The 20,681-nt window shown below is 44.0% G+C and overlaps 1 protein-coding gene across 3 annotated transcripts in view; it reads right to left on the minus strand.

Annotated features, from left to right (window-relative positions):
* The window catches only part of TRIM2 (tripartite motif containing 2), a 123,530-nt gene that overhangs the window by 80,027 nt on the left and 22,822 nt on the right, over positions 1–20,681 (minus strand). The window contains exon 1 of one of the 3 annotated variants that reach the window (XM_081092251.1): positions 14,380–14,509. The exons of 1 other annotated variant lie outside the window; for it this stretch is intronic. The gene's annotated coding sequence lies outside the window, so the exon portion shown is untranslated. Of the gene's footprint in view, positions 1–14,379; positions 14,510–20,681 lie in introns of those variants that run through there. One more of the 3 variants, XM_081092253.1, reaches the window with a different exon arrangement.

A 20,681-nucleotide genomic window follows, 5' to 3' on the forward strand; every position in this document is an offset into this window, starting at 1 on the left:
ATGTTTCTCTCTCATTGAAGTTTCTAACTCTCTATCCCTCTCCCTTCCTCTCTGTTAAAATTCAATAAAATATATTAAACATACACACACACAAAACATTCACAGACTTGCTGTCTCTATGGATTTGCTTATTCTGGACACTTCATATGAATAGAATCATACAGTATGGGCCTTTTGTGTCTGGTTTCTTTCATTTAGCATTTTTTTAAGGTTTAACCATATTGTACTATACATAGCACGTATCAGTACTTCATTCGTTTTTATTGCAGAATAATATTCCATTGTACAGATAGACTACATTTTGCATATCCATTTCATCAGTTGATGAGCATATGCACTGTTTTCATTTTGGGGCTAGTATGAATAATGCTCTGAATATTTGTGTACAGTTTTTTGTGTGAACCTATATTTTCATTTCTCTTGGTTACAACCTAGGAGTAGAATTGCTGGGTCATATGGTAATTCTATACTTAACATTTTGAGCAACTGCCAGACTATCTTCCAGAGCAGTTACGTCATTTTATACTGCCACCAGCAATGTCTGAGGGTTCTCATTTCCTAGTGGGTGTGAAGTGGTATTTCATTGTGGTTTTGATTTGCATTTCTCTAATGACTAATGATGTTGAACATCTTTTCATGTGCTTATTGGCCACTTGGGCATCTTCTTTGAAGAAATGCCACTTTTTTGATGGTGTCATGATAGACTTCAATAAATTCATTTTTAAAAAAATTTATTGATTTTAGACAGGAAGGGGGAGAGAGGGAGAGAGAGAAACATTGATGTGAGAGAGAAACATCTAACAATTGCCTCCCTCATGCACCCCGAACTGAGATCAAATCCACAACTTGGGTATGTGCCCTGAGTAGGAATCGAAACCACCACCTTTTGGTGTATGGGGTGATGCTCCAACCAACTGAGCCACACTGGCCAGGGGTTTAATAAATTTCTTTTATGCTCAAACTAACTAGAGTAGCTTCGGTCATCAGTAGCTAAGAACACTGACAGATGCACTGGGTTCTGTTAAATACTATCATTTTAAAATTTTTTTCGATATCAACCTGTCTCATTTCATATCTTTAATTCAATACTAGTGGCTCAGTGCATGGATTCATGCACATTGATAGGAAATTAATTAGAAGAAATATTTTAATATTGCTATTCACCCTTTCTCTATAATAGATGTCAGAGAGGAAAGAAAATTAGTAAAATCTACATATATAAAAGGCTAAGCGACCATCCGATTGTCCAACTCGTAGCTATGACATGCAATGACCACCAGGGGGCAGACACTCTGACCAGTAGCTATGACACTCACTGACCACCAGGGGGCAGATGCTCAATGCAGGAGCTGCCCAGTTGCGGTGACTTAGCAGCAGCAGTTCTCAGGTGATACACCCTGGAACCAGAGAGGAGGAAGCCTGATTCTGGGGTGCGTCACCCAAGAACTGCCCTCTCGCAATCCGGGACCCCTCGGGGGATGTCGGAGAGGTGGTTTCAGCCTGATCCCCGCAGGCCAAGCTGAGGGACCCCACCTGCCAGAGGGACCCTGCTTACTCCGCAGATACCCTTCGAGCCAAGGCGCCACCCCAGGTGCAGCCGGCCGGGGAGGGACTGCGGGAGGTTGGTTCCAGGATGTGTCCATCCCTTCTCGCACAGGCCTGCCCCGGCGGCCACCTTCTAATTAATTTCCTTTCAATGTGCATGAACCCATGCATCGAAGCACTAGTGTGTATGAAAATAATATATAAATTGACTAATAAATAAATAGTAACATGATATAACAACAACAAGGACATGATATAAAAACAACAAAAAATGCTATAAAACAACCAAAATCACAATTGACAATGACAGATCGAAACGCATGCATGTGATTGGTGCCAGCGAGAGCTTTACATGTATCGTGCATGTGCAAGTCAAAGTTTATTTTTAAATTGCCAGTGTGCGTCACATGTACCGGCTGGCCGGTTGGTCAGTTGGATGGTCAGATGGACATACAGTTGGTCACTTAGCCTTTTTTACATATAGACTAGAGGCCTGGTGCACAAAAAGTTGTGCACTCGGGGGGCGGGGGGGGGGGGAGGTCCCTCAGCCCGGCCTGTGCCCTCTTGCAGTCTGGGACCCCTTGGAGGATGACCACCTGCTGTCTTAGGCCCGCTCCCTGGGGTTTGGGCCCAAGCTAGCAGTCAGACATCCCTCTGGCAGCCCGGCAGCCCTCAGGGGATGTCCACTTACCAACAGGGAGCAGACCTAAGCTGCAGTCGGACATCCTTAGAGCTGCCGTGGAGGCGGGAGAGGCTCCTGCCACCACCGCTGTACTGGCAGCCATTAGCCTGGCTTGTGGCTGAGCAGAGCTCCCCATGTGGGAGCACACTGACCACCAGAGGACAGCTTCTGCATTGAGCATCTGCCCCCTGGTAGTCAGTGTGTGTCATAGTGACCAGTTATTCCCAGTCGTTCTGCTGTTAGGGTCAATTTGCATATTACCCTTTTATTATATAGGATAGAGGCCTGGTGCACGGGTGGGAGCTGGCTGGTTTGTCCTGAAGGGTGTCCCGGATCAGGGTGGGGGTCCTGCTTGGGTGCCTGGCCAGCCTGGGTGAGGGGCTGATGGCTGTTTGCAGGCTGACCACACCCCCTTTAGGGTGGGGGGTCCCCACTGGGGTGCCTGGCCAGTCTGGGTGAGGGGCTAAGGGCCATTTTCAGGCTGGCCAAGCCCCCCGGCGACGGAAGCTCCCAGCCTCTTTTTCTTTTTTCTTTCTTTTTTTATTCTGGGATTTATTTACCTTCTATAATTGAAACTTTGTAGCCTTGAGTAGAGCTCAGAGTGAGCCAGGGTGGGTGGGAAGCTTGGCTTCCTCCATCACTGGAGCAACCAAGCCTCCTGCTCGCTCCAGCTCCATGGCTGCTGTCCGCCATCTTGGTTGGGTTAATTTGCATATAGTCACTCTGATTGGCTGGCGGGTGTGGCTTAAGGTGTAGCGAAGCTATGGTCAATTTGCATGTTTGTTTTTTATTAGTGTAGATTGCTTTAGATTTTTTTTTTCCTAAAGCATTTTCTATCCTATTGGAATTCCATCCACATTTCCTGGATGCAGACACAAAGTATCAAAGGCCACCACTAATGCAATTATGAGCACAGCTACCAGCAGCCCTCCCACTTATTTCCCAACTCTATCCAGTCCTGACCCAACACCCTGGCCCTCCTGTGCAATGCCCTCCCTCCCTCCATACTCTTCCCACTGTGCTCCTCCCTTTCCTGTTATATTGCCGGAGCCACGTGGAATCTTATGAATGAGATCAGTGTCCTATTAAATCTTTGGATCATTTTTAATCATCAGTGCCCAGGACAAGGCTTTGCAAAAACTTGGCACACAATAAGTACACATGAAATTGAATTGAATCTTGTGCCCTATTTCTTTCATTTTCGCTTTTATTCTAAAATAGTATTTATGCAGTCACTGATTTTAAACTTTCCCTCAAATGGCCCCGTTTGGAGGATTAGGGCCTGATACTGGTTTGCAGGGCAAACCTATGGGGTTCAATTTGTAACTGAAAGAATGGCATTCTTTGGGGAATTAATCTCTAGGAGGCTGTGAAATGGTGGAAAAGGGCAAAGTTTCACAGGCGAGGTTCTCAGTACACAGAGAGGAGCTAAAGAGCAATATAGGGGCATCAGGAGTCCACGGGGCATGCATTTTCTGGCAGAGTTTTCTGGTGGCTTAGGCTTCAGGACCGCCACTTCTCAGTGCTTTGGGCCTGTTCCGTTTTCGCAGGCTTTCTTATCCCGCCTCCTTGCTGCTGAAGACGTAAACTCTTCAGATTAGGAGCTACACAAAAAGACTCCCCCCCACCCCCCACCCCCACCCCGGAAATAGCTGGAAAGAGCCTACGTTCACTCAGTCACCAACTCGCCCAGTGTTTACTGAGCACACACTCTGTAAAAGGCACCACTCTGGACACAAAGAGGAACAAGTTTCCTTTCCTGTGTCAAGGAGCTGGATGACAAATGCAGCCAGGACAAGCACATGAACTGTAATCCCAAGTAGAATGGACTTCCAATGAAAGGAGCATAAAAAACTGTCTTGAGGACTCGGGGAGAAGAAATTGCCCACTTTTTCAAGTAGTAGAAAAGGCTTTATGGGAAAGGTGGAGAAGGAAAGCTAGGCTTTTAGCTTAGAAACTTAGAGCCAAACGCATAACTCCTGTTCTCCAGTGGCTCCCAAACTAGCGGGGAAGAAAGTCACACATCCCAGTGGCAGCCATTCAAGACCATGTATGATAAGTTGGACTTGAAAGAGTCGCAGAAAAGTGAGTGATCACTTCCCAGGAGACTAACTAGGAAAGACTTTATGGGAGGGTGGACTTGGGCCCTAACAAATGGAAAGGCTTTATTAAAATGCATATTGTAGGTAAAAATCAATGAAATGCTCTAGAAAAATCTGGAAAACCCAGTAAAGTATAAAGAATAAAACAGAAACCATCTACAGACCCACTGCCTATAGATAAATATATTGCCAGATATATCTGTTTAATAAATATTTATGATATAACTCAATGAATAAATGGCATTATCATTTATGGTCTTTATTTTTTTCTCACGCATATTTTTACTATGCATATAATTTTGAAAACTGCTTTTAAAAATACACCATATGCATTTTTAATCTGTAAAATATTTGAAAACACATTTTAAACAGCTGCAGAACATTCCATTAATCGTATAACATTTATGCAAACAATTTCCATAGTGCTTACATTTGTTTTTTCTAAATTTCTAATTATTATAAGTCAAACTTAAATGAAATCGCTAAACACAAATCTTTGTCCACATCTCTACAGTCTTAGCATAGATTCCCGTAAAGGAAATGGTCACGTCAAGGTGTGTTAACATTGCTAGGGCTCTCAAGAAGGTAAAACATTGCACAATTACTTTCTAGAGAAGTTGTATCAATTTACATTCCCATTAGCAACATATTTTAAAATATTAACCTGATAAGGAGAAAATAGTAACTCATTGTTCTTAGGTTTTCTATTTATTTGATCAGTATGGTGTGGAACATTTTAAATATGATTGTTTCCATGAACATTTCCTTTAAGTTGCTAGTTCATGAACTTTGTCCATTTATCTTTGGGGGACTTGGAGAGAATCTGCAATTCTTTCAGCCAATCTGAGGTCTCCCATAGTTATTACTGTGTGAGCATCCTGCCAGGGTAAGTGTGATCTTATTTTTTTTAAAGTTACATTATCATTCATTTCTTTCTCTCTCTCTCTCTCTCTCTCTCTCTCTCTCTCTCTCCCTCTCCCTCTCCCTCTCCCTCTCCCTCCCACCCTTCCTTTTTTTCTCTTTCTCGTTCTCTCTCCACCTCTCCCTTCTCTCATTCTCTCTCTCTTTCTCTTTGCCACAATATGGCTCCTAAACACAGCCAACTGCTTCATCTGGTGCTCAAAGAAACTGTGGTCTGTTGCAACACTGGAGAGAGAACTGGTTACTAGAATGATGGAAAGACAGTCTTTCCAGATGGTCAAGGGCCATGTAGTCCTGCGACTCTCTTCCTAAGGGCTCTTTCAGAACCTGACCTACGCCTGTGCTGTACCGTGAAATGCCGGTGTTCCCCCATGGACTCCCTGGGTCTCAGCTGAGGTGCACTTTCCTGCTTTCGTGGGGGCTGTTCCTGCTGAGCCTGGTGTGGCCTTGTCTACACCTTCCCTGGCCCAAACCCTGCCTGTCTCTGACAGGAAGCTCAGCTGGTGGCTGTGGATGGCGGCCCTCTCCCTCTGAAGCCACAGCACTCTGCATTTCCCTTACAGCACTCCCAGTCTCCCAGGAATTGTGGCGTTGGTGCAGGGCACGCCTCCCCCTCATTACTGTAGAACCTCTCTGAGGCGTCTGCATGACTGGGTCTATGTCTTCTTCATGTCTGGATTCCCATAGCACAGTTAATAGAAATCCAAAAATGTCTTACAAATTAAAACGTAAAATGTTATTTAATAGAAACACCAGGGGATGGGGAGAAGCTATTTTGAAAGGGTAAATAAAGTTTAATTTTAATTGTACATCAGTCCCCCATCCACGTTTTTGGTTACCCACAGTCAATCATAGTCCGAAAATATTAAACAGAAAATTTCACCTCACTTCATTTCACCATGTAGGCATTGTATCATCTCATGCTACCACAACACGAAGAGCGAGTACAGTACAATAGATATTTTGAGAGAGAGAGTGCATTCACGTAAGTTTTATTATAGTATATTGTTTCAATTATTCTATTTTATTCTTTGTTATTGTTGTTAATCTCTTACTATGACTAAATTATAAATTAAACTATCATAGGTATGCCTGCATAGGAGAAAGCAGAGTATATGTAGGTTCGGTACTATTCACAGTTTTAGCACCCACTGGGGGTCTTGGAACATACCCCTTGTGTGTCAAGGGGAACTACTGCATTGGTTGTGGTGATGTTATGGACTGAACTATGTTTTCTCCTCCATTTGATATGTTGAAACCCTGACTCCCATGTTGGGAATATTTGGAGACAGGGCCTCCAGAAAAGTAATACAGGTTAAATGAGGTCATCAGGGTGGGGACCTGGTCCAATAGGATTAGTACCCTCACAAGAAGAGGAAGGCACTCCAGACTGCTCGCTCTCCTCATCTGCATGCCACTGAAAAGGCCACGTGAAGACAGAGCGAAAAGGCACTGTCTGCCAACCAGAAAGAGAGCTCTCATCAGAACCCAACCACGCAGGCCCCGTGACCTTGGACCTCCAGCCTTCAGAACCACAAGAAAATAAATTGCTGTTGTTTAAGCTAACAAGTCTGTGGTATTTTTACGGCAGCCTGTGCTGACTAATACAGTGGTAATGGTAAGATGTTAGGTAGAAATGGAGGAAAGTCTGTCTAAACAAAAGAACATTAATACCTCAATCAAAGCACTCACAGACTCTCAGGTTGGGCCTTTAGGGGGCGGCAACTAAAGGAAGAATGCGGAAACATGCCTCCTTTTGCCTCGTCACAAAAAGCACAAGACGCCCTCTTATTCCACAGCTGCGTAAGTCCTCTGTGGTAGAGGAATTACAACTGGAATCCAGGGACTCAGAAACTGAATTGGGGTTAAACAATTAATTTTAGATCAAATGTAAAGTCAGCAGAGGCGAAAAAAACCCCACCAAAATAGTATTTCAAAACCATTGGGAGGTTTTGACGAGGAAACTGCTGCTGACTTCCATTAGACTAAGAGCAGACTTTCTTACGTTTCTTGGAATGATGATCTGTGATCACCTCAGGCTGAGGCATGAGCCATGGAAAGACGCCCCGAGCCTCCAGGGATGTCACTCAGTAGAGGCATCCGGCCATATCACAGAATCGTGCGCAGCTTCGGAGCCAAATGCTGAGGAAGAGCGCCTGAGAAAGCCAAGAGAGAAAGGGAACGACGCTCTCGTTCTCAAGTCCTTGCCAAAAACGCAGTCATCCTAACTCTACATATTTTCAATGAGTGTCATGCTTTGGTCCAAGGAAGGTTTTTTTTTGTTTGAAACTTCAAAAGAACAACAATCAAAACAGGCAAAGAACAGTTTTTTAAAAAGAACTGTATTTCTTAGAACTATTGTGATTTAATGTCTTTTCAAATCCTCAATTAGAGATGGAACAAAAAGGAACCATGAAAATATTTCTTTCAAAATCTCCTTTCATCCCACATGTGTAGAAAATATGGTGGCAAGCGAGTCATTTTCTTATTCTATACAATACATTTCTATGTATTCTGTGCTTAACTTCCAAAATATATATATATATATATATACCCATCATATAGTTTAAAAAACAACAGTTAATCAGTATAAATAACAGGAAAGTGCACGAGGCCTAAGACAACAGTTTGATGAATTACCCCAAAGAAAACACACTAGAACACCATCCAGAAATAGACCATTACCAGCATCCCAGGTGCCCCCGCCCAAATGTAGTTTCAACTAGATATAGTTTGTCACAAAAATAATATTATTAATGGTAGTAAGTGCCCAGATTAGCCCACAGAAGCAAAAGGGCTAATGGATACATTGCCCAGGGGTTAGAGGGCATCTCCATTTACCAGGGGCTTCTCTTACTTTTAGATTCCTTCATCAATTGCAACGTGCGCATGGGATACAAATCAGCATAATCATCCAGCATTACTGGCAAGTTGTTTTGTCACATGTATCCAGATCCTTACAAAATTTCTCTATCTTATGCCTTAGTCATTCCAGCTTAAACATTTTTCCCCAAAGCAGGATCAGCGATGTGGTCACGGATATACATGTAGACAGCACCTAAGAGCAGCCGCTCCGGGCTGCTGGCTGCCATTCTTCCTGTGCGATCCGGGACAAAACATCTGGCCAACTGCTCTGTGCCTTGGTTCCCTCATCTGTGAAATGGCTGCACACAGATTACGTTGGTCATAATGCACAAAGCACCTGAAATGGTGCCTGTTACACAGTTAGCAATTCAACAAATTGTCAACTATTAGCTCTTATTACAAAACACTCATCATTGCATTATTTATAATAGGAAAATTTTTAAAAGAAGTTAAATGACGAGAAATAGGGTGATGAACATGTATACGCTTGTGCATCCTACAAAAGAATGTAATGCATCCCTGTGGGTATCACCCAGAGGTTGAAAAATGCAGGCTCTGGCCCTGGCTGGGTGGCTCAGTTGGTTGGAGCATCGAACTGTCCCGTACACCAAAAAGGTTGTGTGTCAGGGCACATACCTTGGTGGTGGGTTTGATCCCCGGTTGGGGTGCATATGGGAGGCAATCGATATTCTCTTTCACATCATTGTTTCTCTCTCCTCTCCAAAAATCAATAGAAACATATCCTTGGGTGAGGATTTAAAAAAAGGGGGGGGGCGCGTGCCCGGCCGGCATGGCTCAGTGGTTGAGTGTCAATCTATAAACCAGGAGGTCATGGTTCGATTTCTGGTCAGGGGACATGCCCGGGTTGTGGGCTTGATCCCCAGTGTGAAGCGTGCAAGAGGCAGCCAGTCATTGATTCTTTCTCATCATTGATGTTTCTATCTCTCTCTCCTTCTTCTCTGAAATCAATAAAACATATTTTTAAAAAAGGGGGGGTGCTCTGGAGCCTGCCTGCTAGCCTGACCCTGGCCAGCTGTGCCACCTTGGACATTTATTTTAACTCTCTAATCTGAGCATCAGTTTCCTCCGCTGAGAATAGAGAATCATAGTGCCGATCTGGAAGGGATAGCCTGCTCAAATAAATGAAGCACTTAGAACAGTTCCTGGCAAACGGTTTCATCTGGGTTAGTCTCTCTATTGGAAGTTTCAGTGCTGCAGCCTGATGGTCTGGTCACATATCATCCCACGAAGCTTCCCAGTCAAAGGCTGAGAGCGTACATGCCCTTGGAGAAGGCGAAGCAACAAAACCTAAATTCCCCTTGGAATCAATAGAGGTAATTACGGACACAAGCCTAGGCCTGGATGCTCTGTGCACAATCGCCTCATGAAGGCACTGGAAAGAGTCGCTCTGCGGGCAGCACCAGAACGAATTGCTTGGATTTAAAGAGGAAAATGAAAGGTCCCCAAACAAAACCTCCCATCACAGCAATAACAAGTCTTGGCAGAGAAAGGAGCTGGGATGGTTTTCCCCATCACCAATCCCCATCCACTTCCAGGCCTGCTGCCCCGCCACCGCCTTGCGCTTTTCAGAGAATAAGAAACAGGAAATGGAAGAGCTAGATTTTCATCCACTTGGGGGAGGAGGTGTACAGTAACAGCTTCCACAGCAGGAACTGGGAGCTGCTCTGACGTGACCCCCACCCCATGCCTGAAGCTCCGGTAGGGGTGCAGACACAGGCGAGAGACACGGTCTCCATTCTCAAGGAGCAGAAACCCAGCTGGTATTGGGATGTGTCTCTGACCCCAATTCCAGGAAAGGACAAGGGTCAGCGGCCACCAGGCCCTTTGTCCACCCAGCCCTCTCCCACCCCGACCTCAGGTCCTTCACTGTCCACAGGTCCCCTCCCCCACGGACCCTGCTCCTAAAAAGCCACAGCCAGAAGAGCTGGGGCACCACCAGGTCTGTGTGCAGGGGGCAGCTAGGAGCCCAGGTCGCCTGGCCTGTGAGAAAAAGGCAGCCTCACACGGGAGGCCAGCATTCCCTGAATACCCTGCACAGCCCTGGGGAGCGCTGGCGGCTGCCTCTGCCCGCTCCCAGCCCAGCAGCGACAGCTCAGACAACGGCGCCCTCCATTCAGCGCAGCGGTTCTCAACCTGTGGGTCGTGACCCCTTTGGTGGTCTTACGACCCTTTCACAGGGGTCCCCATAAGGCCATCCTGCATATCAGATATTTACATGACGATTCATAACAGTAGCAACATTACAGTTATGAAGTAGCAACGGAAATAATTTTATGGTTGGGTCACAACATGAGGAACTGTATTTAAAGGGCCAGAAGGTTGAGAACCACTGATTCAGCGCATGTGCTGAGTGCGGGAAGAGAGCTGCTTTCTGCAGGCCTTGTCACTATCTTTCCTCGTCACAGTTCCAACAGGGCTTCTGGGGCTTGGAGGCCGCTGCTGCCTTTCAGGAGTCTTTCTACTTTCTTTTCACAATGAACCGAGATTAATTAGTGTTTCTGCTGTCCCGGCCGCAGTGTGCCCAGAACACAGGGAGTATCCAGAAAACACAATACCTACCCTCGCTGAGAGCTTATTTAAAGGGGCCACATTTTTAAGAAATCACTGATTGTTGCTGTTTTTTTTTTTTAAAAAAATTGTGTGTGTGTGTGTGTGTGTATGTTAAAAGTGCTCTTAAATATGTAATACCCTTTGTAATACTTTAAGGAATAAAAAAGAAAGTGCTCTTAAGAAAATAGAGTCATCCGGTTAGGGGCACTGGTCAAGAATCCTACATCCTGCGAGCCTTAGCTGTTGTTTCTTAGTCCCCAGCGATCTGTTAAAGGGATGCAGTTCTGGCTGTTCCTGGAAATACGGTTATTGCCTGGGAAGCACTTGCCGGCCATGGCGGGAGCCGGCCTCGCAGATGCCACCGGACTTCTGCCGCAGACAGAGGCCCCTCAGCAACATTTTGCTTAAAGCCCCTATATTTAAAGTTAAATCCCCCATGCTGCACAGGAATACCTTGGAAAACTTCACCATTTGAAACTGTCTTGGAAAGCACACAAGTGCTCTTTGTGGTGCACAGTTCTGAGGTCAGGTTACAGCTTCCGAGTTCCGTTTAAAGGCTGCTTTGCCCTCTGGGGAAGAGCAGGGAAGACTGAAGGAGGAAAAGTGCCCACCGAGAACTCCATCCTGGTGGGATCTCGGTTAGGGTAGATTTAGCTCATTAACACATCAAAGAACACAGGGTGGAGCCTGCCTGCCCTGCCCCGGAGTTTATCGGGTTGATACCAGGTTTTGAGGGTGCTACAGATTTAAACGTCTTCCTGAGCACCCCTTAAGGATCGATAGCATTTCCCAAGTTAGTTCCAGAGACTGGTGTTAAGAAGCACATCTGATATTTGTCAAGTTAGAGGTTGGCCCTTTGGCTTCTTGCGGTTTCTAGAGTCAACTGGTTGAGAAATTTCACTGAAGTTCTGTTTGCACAACAGCAGCAAAATGTGAAATGTGCCATTCCCTCAGCGTCAGCTGGTCAGGTCTGGTATCAGAAGACGCAGGCTGAGAGCGGGCAAATACACCTGGTGGTTAAAGACCCGCCTACCAGGGAAAGCTCTCGTTGGGAAGCGGAACAGGACTGCAGGTGTGATAAGGGATAGTGTTCCCAGCAGGTGCGGCTTGAGGTGACGTGATGCTTATCTAAATGGCTCCCAGGGGCTCCCCAGGGGATACAATCCCAGTCTCTGTGTCTGATTCACTTCCATCTTTTTTGATGGGTCACCATGCAGCAGGGCCAGGAGCCAAAGGCCTCCCCTCCGTTGTCCCCTCCTGGCATTGGGCGCCCAGGGGCGAGGCGGGTACTCTTTGGCACTCTCACCCATTTCAGGGAAGTGGTTCTTGGCTTTCCTTCTCAGTTGTCAATTATCTTCCTGCAAGAGGTCATATTTTGGTGGCAAGGGTCTAGATGGATTCTTGAAAATCTATCCATATGAATGCTAACTATAATCCACAGGAAATCCTCATCTCATAACACAACGTTAGGCACTGTCTACCTTCCTACTGATCCACATTTCAGGTCACTTGGTAGCTGTGTGATTTTGTGCAAGTTACTTCACCTCTCTGTGCCCCAGTTCTTTCCTCTGTAAAATGGGGACAATAATTGCACTTACTTCAAAGGGGTTAATGAGGACTGCCTGAGATAATACAGGTAAAGGCCCGGCACACAATAGTTGCTCAATAAATGATAGCTATTATTACCATTTGTGCTTGTCATTGTTATAGCGTTTCATCCATCCATGCTTGTTTCTTTGGCTTAATAAGCCAATGAGAACAATCCTCAGTATTTAAAAGCTCTTGGAGAATGTTATGTTTTATTGTAAATCTCCTATTTCAGCATTAGTTTATGTAAATTCTGTATCTGAAAATATACTGTGAGTGTCTGAAATTCCAGGAGCCTGGCATGCCCACCATTCTGTAAAAGAAGCTGGGCAAGAGCTGTCTTTGTGTCTTGGGGTCTCCTGGAATTCACCCCATCTACTCTGTCACCAGGCTTCCTGTTCCTTCTTCCTCATCTTACCAACACCTGGGCGTGGGTGTTGGTGGGAATGTGAGAATGTGCTGACATGAAAAAAGCTAGGATTTGTGAGACCTGAGGGAGGTTGGGACGATGCATATCCCTATGCCCTTGCTGAGCATCTCCTCCCCTTCTCCTGGGCTCTCGGGCCACTGAAGGAGACCTTGGGCTCACCTAGAAACCCCTTGTGCTTCATACACTGCACCGAAACATTCGTGTTACTTTGGGTCAAATTCATTAAAAAAAACAAACAAACAAAAAACCTTTGCACCCTGGCCAAATAGCTCAGTTGGTTAGAACCTCATCCTAATACACCAAGGTTGTGGGTTCGATCCCCAATTAGGGCATATATAAGAATCAACCAATGAATGATTAAATACGTGGAACAGCAAATTGATATTCCTCTCTCTCTCCCTTTCTCTCTCATAAATAAATAAATAAATAAATAATCTTTGAATCTGACTTAATTCTTCCAGGAGCCCCAAAATATATTAGCTTTAAACATGCTGTCCCTAGGTAATAAAGACAAATTATGGGGTTTAGGGAAGGTGGGGAAATTTATAAGGCTCTAGAAGTATTAAAGTCCGAAGATTCACTTTTAGCTTTCTCTCAAAATTAAAGCACACCTCTTCATCCCTATCAAACACAGACTGTGGGTTCATTAACTTTATACCAGGAGGCTCATCAGAAAGGAAAGGACAAAATTCTCTGATCCAAGCTGCCATGGGTGATTTTCTGTTCAGCAGGAGGCAGGAACTCCCAAAGCAATTCCCAGGGCTTTAGCTTCTGCATCCCCTCTCCAGGCCCCCTTTGTGGTCCAAGTGACAGCACACCCCTCCCTTGCTTTGAGCGTCTCTGGCACTAGAAGAGGTGTCTTAACTGGGGCCAAATGGGGCATGATGATAAATCAGGCCCCAAAGATCTGTCCCTGAACAGTTTCCAGCCCTCACTCATTTACAGAAACCAGAAAGAAACCGCATGCGGGCTGGCTAAGTGCATTTCGGGTTTCACCCTTCTCACAGGGTGTCCTCTGGCTCCTCGGCCTTCTCTCTTGGATGGTCAAGGACAAAGGCTCTAATCGCCTGGGGCTGTTCCTTCATTCCTGAGCCCCACCGCAGGCGGCTGGCCGGTAGTGCCCTTTGAGCACTTTTATGGGGCAGTAAAACTTTACAGCCCGCCAGCTCTAAACGTCCCCACATTTCTGAATAGAACGATTTATGACACACAAGACTAGTTCCATTTGCCCTTTGAAAATATCAGCGGATATCAGACCCTTTCAAAGGAGGTCGACTGGGCTCCATGGGCTCCCAGCTGGCTCACAGAACCACTCAGAGGCAGGGCACGGCTCCTGACGGGGCACAGTTACATTAGAAAAGAAAACAGCCTTTGATTGTCACCACGTCACTGAAGAAGCCGGGAGCCCTGCCCCTTCCATGTTGTTTTAGTATCAAGCCGGGCACCAGACTGTGTCTCTCTCCCAAACTTTTGCTTCCCTGCTCCTTTCTTGCCTGGGGGTGACTGGCGATCACTGCGAACTTGGTCAGTAAATCCTAGAGAACTGCTCTCCTTCTGTCTTCCGCAGGGAAAAATGAAAACCAGAAAAAGCCAGCAACTCAATCACAGCTCCTAACAGTGCCCCCCAGGATGAGGCAGCGCCCAGAGCCTCCGCACACGCTCGGGAGCCTCCTTACCTGTGCTCCATAGCGGCCACTCCCGCGCCCCAGAGGCCGGCCCCAGGCTCCTGGGCTGTGGGGACTCCGCTCTCTGCAGCCCACGGACAATTGGGCCCATTATAGTCTCCGGGCTGCCGAGTTAAAGAGTAGCCCTTACAAAAATATAAACAGCTTGTGAGCGCAAGCCAAAGGGGCGGGGCCACAGGCTCAGGGACAAAGGGAACCAATGGCCGGCCTCCTCCGGCTCTGTTAGCCTAAGATATTGTGTTTCACTCTGAAGTAAGGGAGACCGGAGGGGGGGGGGGGGGGTTGTCAAAAAGGAAGGGCCAGATCCTCACCTGTGCGGCCCAGCCCCACGAAAGGGGCCCAAATGGAAAACTTGGAATCACTGCCTGCAGAAGACCCATTTCAAGGCGTTTGAATGCCTCCCACATAATAATATGTATTTTCAAAGCTGCGGACTTGTGTATGGTATTAGCCCCCTTCGGTCTTCTGGGGTTAATAAACACAGTCTTCACTGAGGCACAAAGAACCTTTTCAATCAAAGAACAAAATCAAGGCAGATGCTGTTACGACACGCTGATTTTGTTGACCATAATATCCGAGGAGAGGCACTCACTACATCTGCAGAGAAAATGCTTGAGTCGATTGGAACACCTTCCGGACCCAGGGACATGGGCTTATTTTATTACCCAAACATAAGTGGCTCATGCTCATTTTTTAAATGCTCGCGTAACCTGACCGTACATATGCACACGCAGCTGGAGTCCGTTCAGTGTTGTTTGGAAGAAGAAGGCGCATAGTCCGGGCTTTTTTCTCTCTCCTGAACTTAACTAAGTTTTGCTTTGAAAGCTGCTGTGCCAGCTTAACCTTTCAATGGCCCATGATAATAACCATGAATCAGAAAATAAACTGTGGTGCTTTTTCCCCCTTATATGATTCCTTAATAATCCAGTGAAGTAAAAACAAAGTTAAGAGCTATTTGGTTGATTTGTGGCATTGCATAAATGACGGGTATACAGACTTTGAGAAAAGTATGGTCATTACCATTTGAAATGGTCTCATTATTTATAAAGGGAAGCACCGTAGCCCTGGGGGAGGGGTGCAGGGGGAGGGGTGCAGGGTAGACGGGGTCAAAGGGGACATCTTTAATACTTTCAACTGTGGACGAAAGGGCCACATGCTAACCTGACAAGCTCAGGGAAGGCCTGCATGACGGTCTTGCAAACTCAGAGACCTAAAGTAACCACAAAGGATGGTCTGAAATTAAACTTTAACTAAAAGCAGTTGTGGTGGGCAGTTACGTCCTAGGCCAGTATCCTCACTGACAAGGTCAACCTTTACCTTAACTGAGCCTATCTGTCTTTTTGCGTCTATAATAACATACCCTTGAAATGTCTGGGTAACTTGTAACTTCCCTTTTTCTGGAGCCCCTGGGGCACAACCTACTGTGCTGGGCACCAGGACAGAGACCACAAATTCCTTCATTATTATCATGTTCATTGTTCCTGCACCCACCTAAGTATGTGTCCCTCATTTTACTTTTTATACAATCCCAGGGTCCCCCCTTCCCCCCACCCCACACACACTTTGCTTTCTCCTGCCTCTCTAACTCTATCACTAATGGATTTCATGTAACCCACCTACATCCCTTTCCTTGGATTGCAATGTATAAATACAGATGTAACCCGCCATTCTCTGGAGCATTATCTCAATTCGTTGAGGTTCTGCTTCCTGGCATATGTCGACAATTTGGCTCCAATAAACTCACAAAAATTCTTTACAGGTTTCAATGGTTTTTTACGTTAACACAGCAATAAAGATAATTTTATTTAAAAAGGAAGCACAGCAGCTTTGAAATTAACTAGCAGAGAAAAAAGTATGAAAATATACTTATTTTCCACAAACTCTGCATTAAGCTCTACTGACACTGAATATAAAATCAGTAGCCCAAAGACTCTGTCCTTTCTAATCTATGTTAGCTTTAAAACACTTATGATTTTGCCACTGATGTTTGATTTGTATTAAAGTAAGATTCCTCTGGTAGCTCTACCAACTGAGGTTACAAAGGAGCTGTAACATCTGTACTTGCAGCCCTGGCCCAGTAGCTCAGTTGGGTAGAGCATCATCCTGATAGGCCAAGGTTGCGGGTTTGATCCCAGTCAAGACACATACAAGAATCAACCAATGAAATGCATAAATAAGTGGAACAACAAACTGATGTTTCTCTCTCTAGCCCTTCCTTTCTATCTCTCTCTAAAATAATTATTAACAATAATAGTAATAATGTACAGGTTACCTTCTGGAAAAGGTTTCGTTTTCCTCTAAAGCAGCGGTTCTCAACCTGTGGGTCGCGACCCCTTTGGCGGTCGAACGACCCTTTCACAGGGGTTGCCTAAGACCATCCTGCATATCAGATATTTACATTACGATTCATAACAGTAGCAACATTACAGTTATGAAGAGCTACTAAAATAATTTTATGGTTGGGTCACAACATGAGGAACTGTATTTAAAAGGCCAGAAGGTTGAGAACCACTGTTCTAAAGTGTTAAGAACCTGTCATTTTAAAAAAAAAGATTCGCGACACCAAATGCATGAACAACCAAAGGAAAAATAGGTAAATTGGACTTCATAAAAATTAAAGACTTTTGTGCAGCAAAGGACATTATCAAGTAAGTGAAAAGATAACCTACAGAATAGGAGAAATATTTGCAAATCAGATATCTGATATCACTCTAGTATCCAGAATATATAAAGAACTCTTGTAACTCAACAACAGAGACAAACAGCCCAATTTTAAAATGAGCAAAGGTTCTGAATAGACATTTCTCCAAAAACAATATACAAATGGTCAATGAAAACATGAAAAAAATGCTCAATATCATTAGTCATTTAGGAAAATGCAAATCAAAACACAGTGAGGTACCGCCTCACAACCACTAGAATAGCTATGTTAAAAACACAAAACAGAAAAAAGAAAGTGTTGAGGAGGAGGAAAAACAGGACCGTGTATACAGCTACTGTGGAAAACAGTTCTTGAAAAAGTCAAACATAGAAGTAGCATATGACCCAGTAATTCCACTCCTGAATATAAACCCCAAAGAATTGAAAACAGGCACTCAAACAAACACATGTACATTCATGTTCAAAGTGGCATCATTCACTACGGACAAAAGATGAAAACAACAGGAATGTCCATGAACAGATGAATAGATAAACAATCGAATAGTATTCAACCATGAAAAGGAATAAAGTACTGAAATATATTACAACATGGTTGAACCTCAAAAACATTATGCTAAGTGAAAGAAGCCAGGCACAATAGGTCACATGTTATATTATTCCATTTATATGAAATATCCAGAATAGAGAAATCTGTAGAGACAGAATGCAGACTGATGGTTGCCATGGACTGGAGGGAGGGGGACAGATGGGAGAAACTGCTTAATGAATGCAGGGCTTTATTTTAGAACTAGATAGAGGTGATGATTGTATAACATTCAGAATGTTATATGCTATTGAATTGTTCACTTTAAAATGGTTAATTTTATGGTGTGTGTGTGTGTGTGTTTTTTAAGCTGCAATACTTTCTGGGTTAAACAGGAGCCTTCTTGCAAGGTTATCCCATGTGTTTACTGAAGATTTAAAAAAAAGATTTATTCAATTCATTCATTCACACAGTATTTATGCATTGTTCAACATCTATTAAGTGCCAGATACCTTGGGACCCACTTGTACCCCATCTTCTATCAAAGGGGCCAAAGAACAGGACCATCTAATGGAGAAAGGAAAGTGACAAGCAGGGGGAGAGAGTTAATGTTTGGTAACCGGCTGCTACACACTAGGTCATCTCATGCTTGATCACATTTACTATTCAAAACCACTTGGAGGTAATGGTAGGAATCATTATTCCCATTTTATAGATACAGAAATTGAGGACCAGAGAGATGAACTTCCCTGAGTCACCCAGCCTGTGGGCAATGAAGCCAAGGTCTTCCTATTCCGCTATGCTACTCCCTGAGCAAAGGCATGTGGAGAACTGAATGCACTGGGGAAAATATGTTTCCCAATGCAAAAGGAAAAATAAATAAATGTATTAAGAAGCATCTTAGATGTCAAAAAAAGCAGTGTGGCTCTCTTTCTAGTGGGATGAGGAAATGAACCAGGAAAAGACCATCATGAACTGTCAAACTTTCACTCAGTTTCATTTTCAGAAAACAGCCATAGAACTTTAGAAAATGAGGGAGTTTTCTAAGTAATCTGAACAGATACTTTCATTTTTCAGATGGGAAATTTGATATCTTGCAAAAAAAATTAAGTGACATGCTCAGAGATATATAGTAAGACTAGAGGTCTGGTGCACGGATTCATGCACCACTGAGGTTCCTCAGCTTGGCCTGCAGGGATTGGGCCGAAATCAGCTCTCTGACATCCCCTGAGGGGTCCTGGATTGCAAGAGGGAGGTTCTTGGGTGATGCACCCCAGAATCAGGCTCCCTCCTCTCTGGTTCCAGTTGCATCACCCAAGAACTGCTGCTGCCAAGTGACTGCACCTCAGCAGCTCCTGCATTGAGAGCCTGCCCCCTGGTGGTCAGTGAGCATCATAGCTGCTGGCCAGTAGGCTGGTTGCTTAGGCTTTTATATATATAGAAGACAGTAGCAGAACCAGGAGTGGGGTTCAAGTCTCTTAACTCCTAATCCAGGGTTCTTCCCACGATGCCATACACAAAAAATTAAGAAACCAATCCCAGATCAACCTTTCACTAAGTAAACTCAGTTTCTCTCCCTCTCCAGAGTACCAGGAGATGTAATTTCTGCTCTCTATAAACTCTGAGTGTAATGATCTACAGAATATTGGACATTCTAAGTGAGTTTCTATTTCTTTAATCCTATGTTTTGTTTAAAAACCAATAAAGAAAGAGATTCACAAATTATAATCTGAAAAGGACTATATTTGAATTCAGTTCATTTTAACATAGGCAAACCTCTTGGAAAGTTGGAATAGGAAATGAGCTGAGAACAAGGAGGAGGAGGCAGCTTTGGAAAGATAGAAAATAGACTTTGCCAGGAATTCAAGAAAGCACACCTGTGTAAGTCTGATGAAACTCTCTGAGAAAGCTGTTCCACGCATCCCCGGGGCCTCTTTCTTTCCTACCCTCCTCTCCGTAGGCACTGGCGCACTGCTGCTATTAAAAATAATACACAAAATAATTACAGAGGGAGATGTATATTCTTTTAAAAGATGGGGCGATGACATCATTACTTTCTAAATTTCAAAACACTAGATTATGCAATTCAGAAAATTGCTATTTGCCCTTTGAGAATGCTCATCATCCAATTAAAACTTTACCCTTGATCCGAAACGGCCACCTCTTTCTTAGTCATCCACCCTGGCAACCTGAGGCTTCAATTACCCATCAGCAGAGCTATATCCAACTCTTCTAAAGAGCTGAAGCAACGATGGACTGACTTAGCTCAACATCCCACAGTGTACTTCCTATCAAACCCCTGATTGCCAACACCCAAAACACTGTATTGAAGGCAAAATATTAAATTGTCTATTCACATTTTTAAAAAAGTGATAAACACATAGTATTAGATTCTCATATTAAGAGATCATGTGGTCAATTGAATTGGTTGAAGTCACAACAGAGTCCCTTTGAATAATGTATGGATGAATGGTCAGACCCCTTAAGTCTTCTCAGACGATTCTAGACATTACAAATTTCTAAGCCAAAATCATTTATTTTTTTTAATCCTTTACTTTTTTTTCTTTTAAGGGAATAAAAGGGATGTATAGGCAACACGGCTTAATAAAAAGAAGTTGAAGATTTAACCATCAGAGGCATTGAAGAACTGTTTCGATAGGTGGAATGAAAGCTACAATTTTTCCTGACTTTGACAAGGCTTTATATATATATATATCTGAACATCTTTATTTCACCACTAGTTTTTAACTTTATTTATGTTTATTGTTGACACTATTATAGATGTCTCCAACTCCCCCTTTGCCCACTTTGACCCATGAAAAGGCTTTTGATTTTGTTCTGCTTAGCTGTTCCTCAATGCATTGTAAATATGGATAAAAATCATCCACTCTTAGATCAGCCCATAACCTGTTAAGGAGACGGAAAGTTCTAAACACATTCCATTAAACTTTCATCATCCTCATGCATTTATTCATTATAGATGAGGCAAGTTATAACTAATTATGTGGATGTCTTACATTTATTTTTCTGTATGATTTCTTTGTAATTCTCTAAAATAGACAGTAATGGTAAGACTCAAAGTCAGGTTTCACATGAAGTTGAGCTGTGA

This window comes from Myotis nattereri (genome assembly GCF_964212035.1).
Source record: "Myotis nattereri genome assembly, chromosome: 5".
NCBI classification, from domain to species: domain Eukaryota; kingdom Metazoa; phylum Chordata; class Mammalia; order Chiroptera; family Vespertilionidae; genus Myotis; species Myotis nattereri.